A 10,493-nucleotide genomic window follows, 5' to 3' on the forward strand; every position below is an offset into this window, starting at 1 on the left:
TTTCCCTCAAATTTGGGACCATGCCAACCATTATGTCTTTAAAAAATTATCTTAGAGCTGGGCATGGTAGTGTGTACACCTTTAATCCCAGCACGTGGGAGGCAGAGGCAGGTCTCTGTAAGATCAAGGCCAGCCAGCCTGGTCCATATAGGGAGTTCTAGGCCAGCTGAGACTACAGGGAGACTGTCTTAAAAAGACCAAAAATTTTTAAAAAGAATTTTTATTTTGTGTGTATGAGTGTTTTACATGCAGTTGTATAAGTGCACCAGTGTGTGCAATGCCAACAGAGGTCAGAGAGGGTGTCAGATCCCCTGGAACTGGAGTTACAGACAGTTGTTAGCCACCATGTGGTTGCTGGGAATCAAACCCAGGTCCTTTGCAAGAGCAGCCAGTATTCTTAACTGCTGAGCCATCTCCCCAGCCCCCATTAGTCTTTGAATATTTATACCAGTGTCCTTTCCCTCATGTTTGAGAATCCAAAACAAAAACATTATGCTTTTAGTTAAAGCTTCACATGTCTCTAAGGTCTATCTTTTCTTTTCCTCTCAATCTGTTCTTCAGATTGAGTAATTTCTCTTAATTAGCCTCAAATTCACTTTTTTCCCCTTTGCATTCTATTCTGCTACTGAGACCATACATTGAGTTTCAGAAGTTTCTAAAGCTTCTTCAAGTCTATGCTGGTTCTTTGCTGGGACTTCTTTTGGTCATTTATTTAAAGCATTTTTGTGATGGCTGCTTTAAAATCCTTGTCAGATAATTCTAACGTCTGTATCATCTCAGTATTGATTATCCTTCTTTATTTCATTTGAGGTCTTTCTGTTTCATGGTATGATAAGTGAATTTTGACCGAAACCATACCATTTTTTGTGTATTACATTACAAGACTGGCTCTTTTAAAAAATATTTATTATTTATTGTATTTGTATATGTGTGCATGTGCATATATTTGCAGGCACCTATGGAGGCTAGAAGAGGTCGTCATATCCCCTGGAGCTAGAGTTACAGGAGGTTGTGAACCTCCCTACGTGGGTGCTGGGAACCAAACAGGTCCTCTGAAAGAGCAGCAAGCACTCTTAGCCACTGAGCTAACCCTCTAGCCCCAGGACTGGTTCTTCTTTGAACTCTGTATTTTAGGTCTCCTCTGATGACACCATGGTGAGTTAAAGAGGGTATTGCCTTGACACTACCAGGTGATGATCAGAGTATAGATTTTCCACTTGGCTTTATTGACACCTGGAGTGATGGGTACCCATTACTGCTGGGTGGTGTTGGTTCAGACTCTAAGCAGGGTTTTACTGAACCTCTATGGTTTGTAGGGAGAGAGGCACTTGGTTATAGTTTCTCACAGGGTCTTCACTGACCTGTAATTGGGTCTATCCCTGCTGCTACTGCATGGAGAGAGAGATTTTGCCTTCCTTAGGCTTTCTCCGACACCTTCGTGAAGTAACTTTTATTACATTGGTACCGCTTTTGGATTGTGTTGACTCTCTACTTATTGGAAATCCGTTTAGTTCTTTTTTGATAGAATGCCATTATTTTTCTATCCACTTGATTATTCCTCTACAACCTCTTCATGGCTCCTCCATCTCCTATTTCCTCCAAGTGGACCCTGTGCAGAGAGGGTTTTCTCTTGAGGCAGGATGTTCTTCTATGAGTACCTCTATGTTTCCAAACCTTTGCATTCTACCTTTTATCATGTGACTGGCCAGATCGGTCTCCTGAGATTTTCCCTCTCCTTGATGTTTTAGTCCTAATGATCTTACTCTTTGAGTGACACTCGTGTCTGTACATCTGCCACCATTTTGGACTTACCAACTACGACACAAAATGCTTTTACTTTTACCTCCTGTTTCTTTCCAATTATGTTTTCTTTACCCATTTCCCAACCTCTGTCCATAACAATTGTTATTCTAAGCCTCTAGGAATTAAATCATCTGATTCCTTGTGCCCTCTCTTCCATTTGTCCTTCCACATGCCTGATCTAAGGTTATATTTAGGACAAAAAGCACACATGAAATCTGCTTCTGCTGCTCGTAAGCTGTGCAACTGGGAACGCTTGCCAAAGCTGTGCTAGATTCTGCCTCCCCATCTAAGAAATGGGGATGATGATAGTAACAGCGACAGAGGCTTGATTCAAGGATGAAATGAGATCATTCGTGTACGATATCCAAATAGTCTCAAGACCTTGTAAAGAGTCAATAATTGTAGTTTTTGGACTTCTATTAGTATGACCGCCACCTCTTTCCTATTGCTCAGTCTCAAGCCTCAGTTTCCCTGCTTGGTTCCCTAGGGCACTTTGTTGTGTCTTCCTACCTAAACTCCATCCAATTTGTGCTGTTTATTTTCCACTCACGTGCGTTCTTTTTTTAAAAAAAGTGTCTTCTTACCTTTTTTCACGCAAATATATTGTGGAATCCGTGTCATAGTTTTGTCTGTTCTTAGAATCTCTTCTTCCCATTTTATACATTCATCAACTTTAGCTCAAGTGCTATTCCATGGCTCCACCATCCTGTCCTGATCTTTTCCTTTTTGAATTTACTTAGCACCAGATTAACCAAACCATAGACTGTGGCAATGTCGGGTACCACTTCCTTCTTCCCCTTTGGTCAGGTTAAGTGGCTTCTGTATAGGCATTCGACCTATTTGTGGCAGTGCCAGACTATGCCCCCTCTGTGGCATATTCACTGTCTCTGAAATTTGTGTACTTTCTTGCATGATTCGCCACTCGATTGACCAAAGTTGGAGTGCTTGATCCTGGGAGGCTCTGAGGTACTGACTGAAGGAAGATGGGCAAGGACCATTTTTGGGAACTTGCGTTTGAGACTTTTTAAAGTTTGTTTCCTAGGTGTCTCCCTTTCCGTCCTTGAATCTCAAGGAAGACTTCATTAGTCCCTGCAGCACGCAAACTCTGGTGAAGGACGGGGAAGGGTCACTGGAAGTCTTAAAACCAAAGACATTATAATAGCCACAGTTAAGATGCAGCCACACAGAGAAAGTAGTAACTGGGGAGAAGGGTTAAGAAAACTTCACAAGGGGCCCAGCTAGATGCATTCAGTTGGTAAAAGTGCTTACCACCCAGCCTGAAGACATGGGTTAGATCCCCAGGACCCATGTGGTGGAAGGAGAAAACCGACTCCTGCAAGTTGTCTTCCACATGCACACTGTGGGACACATATACCTACACAGACACAGACACACAGACACAGGCACACAGACAGGCAGACACACACACACACGCACACACGCACAATGTAGCAACAATAAAGAAAGAAAGCTTTAGTAGGGAGATGGCATTGAAACTGGGTTTAGAAGGATGAGGCTTCATCAGCATGAGGGTTACATTTTAGCCAGAGTGAAGAGCTCAGGCGCAGCAAGAGAGGCAGGAACACGCTTTGTGTCTGCGGTGTGCTGTCCTGAGTACACTGGGGAGGAAAAGTCCGTGAGGAATGATAAAGATTTACACACCTTTGGGATTAGAAAACTGTGCTCTTTTTCCTTTTGTCTCAAAGTTCTTAGGAGAGCGCATTCTAAAGCACTTTTTAAGGTAATCTGATCTAGGTTCATCTTCCTGTGCCGTGTAGTTACTTTCATTTTTTTTTTTCTTTTTCTGTATTCTTGTTGTTTTCTGTGAAATATAAATGGTGAATAGTGAGGTTGAACGGGGTGAGGTTTTGTGATACCTCATTTGGACATTTCTGGGTTGATTTCTTGGCCTTAAGAATGACTTCGGAGCCAATGGCAGTGCCTTGTGAGAAGCCGTAGACGTTGGTTCTTTCTGATTTGGGCAAGAAAGGGACCCAATGAGAAAACTTGGGTAGCTTTTTCCAGGTCTGAGGCAACAGCTAAAATAAAGCCCTCTGACACACAAAGCCTCGAGGTGTCTGGTGCAGAGACCACTGCTCCCCAGGGGAGTACAGATATCTGTGTGAGTCATGACACGGGGTGTGGCCAGCACCAGGGTATGGCCTTTATAGCGTCCCCCGCAAATCAGATGAAGATGCTGCCGTCTGTGTCAGGTGCTGAAGTGGATCTTGTGCTGCCTTTCCCGGAGTGCAATTCTTGGGACCTGACTGCAGTGATTGCCCTGGGCTTATGCTTTCCCCCAAAGGATGCTGGGAAAGCGAGTATCCAGCACTATTAGCCTCTGTAATGGGAACTCTGAGGTCAAACACATGAGGATCCCCAGGGCAGTTACCAGGCTGTCTGTCCTACGTCTGCAAACAACTGTCTTTCCCTGGAGTTTCCTGGGAAATGCAAAAGTACAAGGAAAAGATCTTACCAGCTCCGAGACAGAGGAAGGAAATTTGACTCAGGGAAGTTGTGCAGTGGAGAGAAAAACTCTCGAGTCTTAGATTACTTATTGACCTCAGAAGCAAAAGGGCTTGTTCAGCCTTAGTGAGGCCTGTCGGTGAGCTAATTCTGGTTCACCAAGCAAAAGTAAAAACTCAATGTGGCCGGCGTTCTTGATTTGTGAACTATGTTCAGGGTTCATAGATAAAAATCCTAGATACATTTTGTTGGCTCTGTATTAAAAACCTGATGAAACAGAGCTTTTTCTTTTTTTTTTTTAATTGCTCTGCAGATGAGGGAATTGTTGCATGCTTGAATAAGGTAGTTTGGTCTGAGTTATATAACCACCAGGTAGTCAACCCAAGGTTGCGATCCTGCCTTTCCATTTCTCTCACAGTTTTTCTCATTGTACCATGAGCATTCTCTTTTTATTATGTAGCAAATGAGCTATGTCTGAGGTTGGAATCATAAAGAATATTAAATAGCCTCTGATTTGTACATAATGGTTGTGGCGATGTGTGTACACATTGGCTTTGCTTATTATAGGTGGTTCTGTGGATGAGAGATGTTTTGCGTTTTTATATTCTGGTGAGAAAATAAGCCTGGTCAAGGGCATCTCTGTCTCCTTTTGAAGTTATCTGTAATATTCACTCCACTTTCAAAAGTATTGATTTTAGATTTAGTTCAGATTTATTTCTAGTCATTAAAGGAACCATGTCACATTACAAAAGAAATCGCATACGTACATATACACCTACAGAGTTAAGAGTTTAAGCCAGGAAAAAAAAAATGTTTATTTTCTATCCTGCAACAAAGGTATTTTGGGCTTGTAGCATGTTGTCTCGCCAGCTGCTCCTCCTTTGGTATAATATTATTGCTTTAGTCTCCTCTGGTGATTAATAGAAACTGGGGTGGGGGAGGGTGCATCTGTCACTTTAAGAATATCAAGCTTGGGGCTGGAGAGATGGCTCAGCAGTTAAGAACACTGGCTGTTCTTGCGGAAGACCCAGGTTCGAATCCCAGCACCCACATGGCAGCTAACAACTGTCCGTAACTCCAGTTCCAGGGGATCCGACAGCCTCTTCTGTCCTCCGTGGGCATTGCATGACACGGTGCACTTACTTATGTGCAGGCAATACACACATACACATAAAAATAATAATAAATAAAATATTTAAAACAAAAAGAATATTAAGCTTATATAATTAAGCTACTAACTGGCAATCTGCTATTCAGTGACAGACTAGCATTCTTTTAGAGAATGATTTGATTTCACTGTCCCCGGAGACAGCCTGGATTTACATTAGTCAATAAGTTTTTTGAGTGATGCTAAGTGCAGAGAGATTGAATCGCTGCATTAAGACTCCTGTTGCATGGGCTAAATCAGGAGCGGGACTGACTGGGCTAAGCCACTTTCTGTACCTCAGTTTCTCCACCAATGTTTACAAACATTTGCTGTGTGCCAGACTCTTCATACATGTTCGCTCATAGCTATTTATAAATGAGCAAAACAAAGCTGGGGGTGGGGTAATTTGCTTGCAGATTTTGGAGCTAGCTCATAGCAGAGTGGGGATGCAAACTTAGGTTGAGGGCGCTCTGGAGACACTTAGCACTTAGCTTAGCTTTGTCGCCTCCTGACTATCCATCCATTGCTGTTGCTCAGTGCTTTAGTAATTTCCCCATGCGCCCCCCACAGACACCAACACACTCATGAATCCTCCCCATCCTTCCACAATTGTTGTATTTCGTGCTTATTGGGGGAAAGGGCACTTCAAAACACAATTGGTAAACTTGGTAATGGCATTGTCCTTTGTGGTACTGAATCTATAATTCTGTGAGGCACTCATTAATTTGATATGTGGAACAGGTGTGATGATGTGGGTGTTATATATAATGTCATATTTTATTGGAGTCTTTGTTTCTGACATACAGGGGAGTCATATGTAATGGTGAGGTTTGGGAATTAGAATGTGATCGTTGAAAACTGTCCAGTAAAGGGGAGATGCTGGGAGAGGATGAAATGGAGTAGCGGGTTCACTTGAGGTCTTCGAAGCCTTTCAGAAGGGTGAGTTGATGAATCAGAGGGAAGCCTGTTAATACCAGCACAGCGGTGGGAGCTAGCAGGAGCTGGGGGACACTCATTCCCACAGGGCTCTGAGGAGAAGGAGTTTTGCTGAACAGGATCTTGTGCTGAAGCCAGGGAAATAAAGAACTGCCAGATAGTTGAGGTCACTTGGCAAGCTGGCCTGCTTCAGCCTCACATAGAGAGAGGACAGGTGATTCTTAGAGTGGGGACAAAGAGAAGGGAGCCTGGACAAGCTCACTTGCTGTCTTCAATTTATGTCCCCAGGATTCCTTACTCTGTCATTAAATTAAGCAATGACTCCATTATGTTGGCCCATAGGAAAATATCCTGATATGATTGTTTCTAAACTCAAGTTCAACTCTCTTTAAGCACAGAGACCTTGCTTAACTAATTTGCTCTTCATGACACTCTTTCTAAAAGGTATTTTATTCTTCTTGTCATGTAAAGGGTGGTTCAACTTTTTACTTAGGAAATAGGATTTTTTTTACCCTAGATTTTTTCCCCATGAATGTGTATGTGGTATTGCATGTGGGCATGCATGTTTGTGTATGCGTCTCACATGTTTCTGCGTGTGTGTATGGACACCTGGTTGATGCTGGGAATCATCCTTGAAGGCTCTGTTACATTATTCGTTGAGGCAGGGTCTCTCAAATGCAGAGCGTGCTGATACAATTGATCTTGCTAGGCTCTTTTGTTCTAGGTATCCATTCTTGGCCTTCTGAGGCTGAAATTACAGGTGGGCCTTCGAGTCTGCCCAGCATTTATGTGGATTCTGGGGATCTGAATGATGGCCCTCATTCTTGCACAGTAAGCGCTTTGGCCATTGATCTGTCTCCCCTGTCCAAGAAGTAAGATCAGTTGGCTGGGTCTGTACTGTAGAGAGAGCCTGCTAGAGGTTGTTGAGGGAGTAGGCCTTCTCTTTCCCAGAGGCAATATAGAGTGCATACTATGTGTACATTATTTACATATGAAGACTGTTCAGTTAGATGTCCTCCCTCCCTCCCTCCCTCCCTCCCTCCCTTCCTCCTTCCCCTCTTCCTTTCTTTTTCTTTCTTTTTTTGAGACACGGTCTTATCATGTAGCCCTGGCTGGACTGGAACTTGCTATGTAGACCAGGCTGGCCTTGAACTCTCAGAGATTCCCCCTGCATCTAACTCTGCCTCCCAAGTGCTAGTATTAAAAACATGTGCCACTACACCTGGTCCTATTATTTTTCTTTATGTTGTTTTTGGGGGGGAGCACATCTTAATGTTTACTAATGTATATTCATTGTATGTGATGGCAGGTTTCATAAAGATGTTTTCATTCAAGTATGTCATGTACTTTGACTATATCCACCCCTCACTGCTGTATTCCCTCCTACACATTTTTATTTTTGGAATTAAAAGCAAGGCTGCTGGTCATTATTTCCCAGATTCCCCTGATCTGCCCATTATGGTATCTATACTCAGTTTAAAGATGCAGGAATTTACAAGTAGGAGGAACCCACTGTGAGCATTTGATTTGATACTGAAACTGTTAAGTTCCTGGCCTGAAACTGAGAAAGTAGCATTTTTTAAATTAATAATTAATTAATTAATTAATTTTGGTTTTATAAGAGATTTATTTTAAAGGGCAAAACACTCAGTTTAAATATAAGTCCAACAATTTGTGGCCAGGCAGTGATGATGCCACGTGTGTTCTGACTCCTCTGCAGGAGGAAAAAGGCTCTGTTACTTTATTCATATACATCCTTCTTATCTGCAATGTAATCTACAATTTCTTGTGGACACACTAGCTTCTCTGCATCTGTATCAGGAACTTCAAACCCAAATTCGTCTTCCATGGCCATAATGATCTCCACTTGGTCCAAGCTGTCTAAGCCCAGGTCCTTCATAAAATGTGAGTTTACTGAGAGCTTTTCTGGGTCAGTTTTGTCATAGAGTTTCAAGACATACAGAATTCAGTCCTTGATTCTCTAATGTCAAAGGGGGAGCGTCACTATATTGGCGGTACAAATGTGTGACCTACCCTGGCACCTGCGAGAGCCCCAGGCCTCATCCATGTCCTCACGGGGCACAGAGTGGTGCTGAGCCGCTGGGCCAGAGAGAGCGTGGGAACCCGGGGCAGGCGGCGGACACGGGCGGAAAGGACACGAGCCTCCTTGGCAGGAGCATTTTAAAAGCATTTAAAAGCCAGCATTGCCTGGCTGGGAGCTAAGCAGTGGTGCACCTGAGTCCTCCGCTGGGCCTGCAGGAGCCGCCCTTGTTTCTCTGCTCCGTTCATGGGCTTTGGGGTGTGGGGTGGAGGGTTGGCAGTCCTGCTCTGCCCTAGTTCCCTTGTGCATTGTCTCCACGCAGCACTCCTGCATTAAAGGAGGGTGGATCAAATCTAATATTCAGATTTGAGCAATTCAGTCTTTCCTTGGAGATGTGTTAAAGATCTGTATTTTATGACAAAAAATCGGCAAGGAAGGAAGGCCAGTTTAAAAAATAATTCAGACACTTTGTGTGTGTGTGTGTGTGTGTGTGTGTGTGTGTGTGTGTGTGTGTGTGGTGACTGACAAGGGTGCCTACATGTGCGTGCATGTCTGTGTACGTGTTACATGAAGTTACGTGTGCACATATGTGTGAAGTTGCATATGAACATGTATGCATGTCTGTGTATGTGTTGTATAATAACACCGTGTGTGTATAAGTCAGAGAAACAACAACATTGGGTGCTACACCTCAGGAATGGTCCCCCTTGATTTTTGAGGCAGGACCTTTCACTGGGACCTGGAGCTTACAGACTAGGCTGGGCTGGCTGGCCAGTGAGCCCCAAGGATCCACCTGTCTCAGTCTTCACAGTGCTGGGATTACAAACAAGTGCCACCATGTCCAGTTTTTTGTTTTTTGTTTTTTTTGTTTTAATAATGAATGCCTGCAGAGGTCAGAAAAGGGCATCAAACTGGAGTTACAAATGGTTGTTAGCTGCCATTTGGATGCTGGGAACCAAACTCGGGTCCTCTGCAAGAGCTGTCGGTGCTCTTAACTGCTGAGTCATCTCTCCAGTGCTGTGTGTTCAGCTTTTTATGTGAGTGCTTGGTTCTGGTCCTATCTATGCCACACACTAAATCTAGAAATAAGACTGCCTTCAGAGTACTTCTAGTCTAGATGACGGAATTTCAGTAACACGTAATAAGATGAGAGAAAGTGCCTATAACATACTGCATGGAGGGCAGAGGACTTTATTTAATCTTTAGGAAATGGGATGAATGGAGGTGGATCTTGAAATGTACAGAGCATTTCTTTGAGCAGAATCCAAAGCACTGAGTGGGACTGCATGAGTCACGTGGGGAAAGGAAGTGTATGGGAGACAGAGAAACAGCCACAGTAAGGACACGGGCATCTCAAAGCAGGCTGGCGTCTGAGCACTTCAAGAATCTATCCTGGCTGGGGTGAAAACACTTGAGGAGTGCTGTCAGTAGCATGCTGGCGCTGGCTTGTGTCTGGTTCTTGGGAGGCAGTTATTAAATAGCCAGTCATTTTTGTAAGCTGGTTGTTAAACCTTTGGCAGCTTGGCGTGCGCAGCAGAGAAACTATTTACATCGTGGCCATCAGCAAAGTCCACATCAGGGCCGAACCCTCCTTCCCAAAGGGGAGGCATGATCAGCCTACTGTATAGTGCTCCTAACACTGTCCTTAGGGCCTCTCCTGGTAGGTGATGATCAGGACAGTGCAGAATGATTGGCAAGGGAGCAACGTGGTCAGGTTTATACCTCTGTTTTGGGCCCTGCTCTTTAGAAAGCAGACCCAGGGAGGGAGATCTGCAAGGGGTTTCATGGGGAGTGTTTTGGAGTCTAGACTCAGAGGTCTGTTTAGGAAGTACGTTTAGGCAGAAGGAGGAGTTATGATGTTGCAGCTGTGACAGATCCCTCCAGAAAACTCTGCTACTGAAATGGTCCATCAGAGACCCACCCAGAGACACAGGGCCAGGCACTGCACACAGGCTTCCCTTGTGTGTATATGTGTGGAGTGGGGGTAGGCAAGCAACGATGGTGAATGTTCCCTACAGAGGTTGGCTCCTAGAGGAACTTCAGCAGCTAGAGAGAATGCTCAGGTTGAAGGAGATCTGGGGCTGTACCCCAGTATCTCCT

At 44.0% G+C, this 10,493-nt stretch overlaps 1 protein-coding gene and 1 pseudogene across 3 annotated transcripts in view; one reads left to right on the top strand and one right to left on the bottom strand.

The window, feature by feature from the left end:
- Map2k6 (mitogen-activated protein kinase kinase 6) overlaps positions 1-10,493 on the top strand; it is a 139,194-nt gene that overhangs the window by 29,382 nt on the left and 99,319 nt on the right. The window lies entirely within an intron of this gene.
- On the bottom strand, positions 8,082-8,702 carry LOC103742219 (annotated as a pseudogene).

This window comes from Nannospalax galili, unplaced genomic scaffold (assembly GCF_000622305.1).
Source record: "Nannospalax galili isolate Female #2095 unplaced genomic scaffold, S.galili_v1.0 scaffold781, whole genome shotgun sequence".
NCBI lineage: Eukaryota > Metazoa > Chordata > Mammalia > Rodentia > Spalacidae > Nannospalax > Nannospalax galili.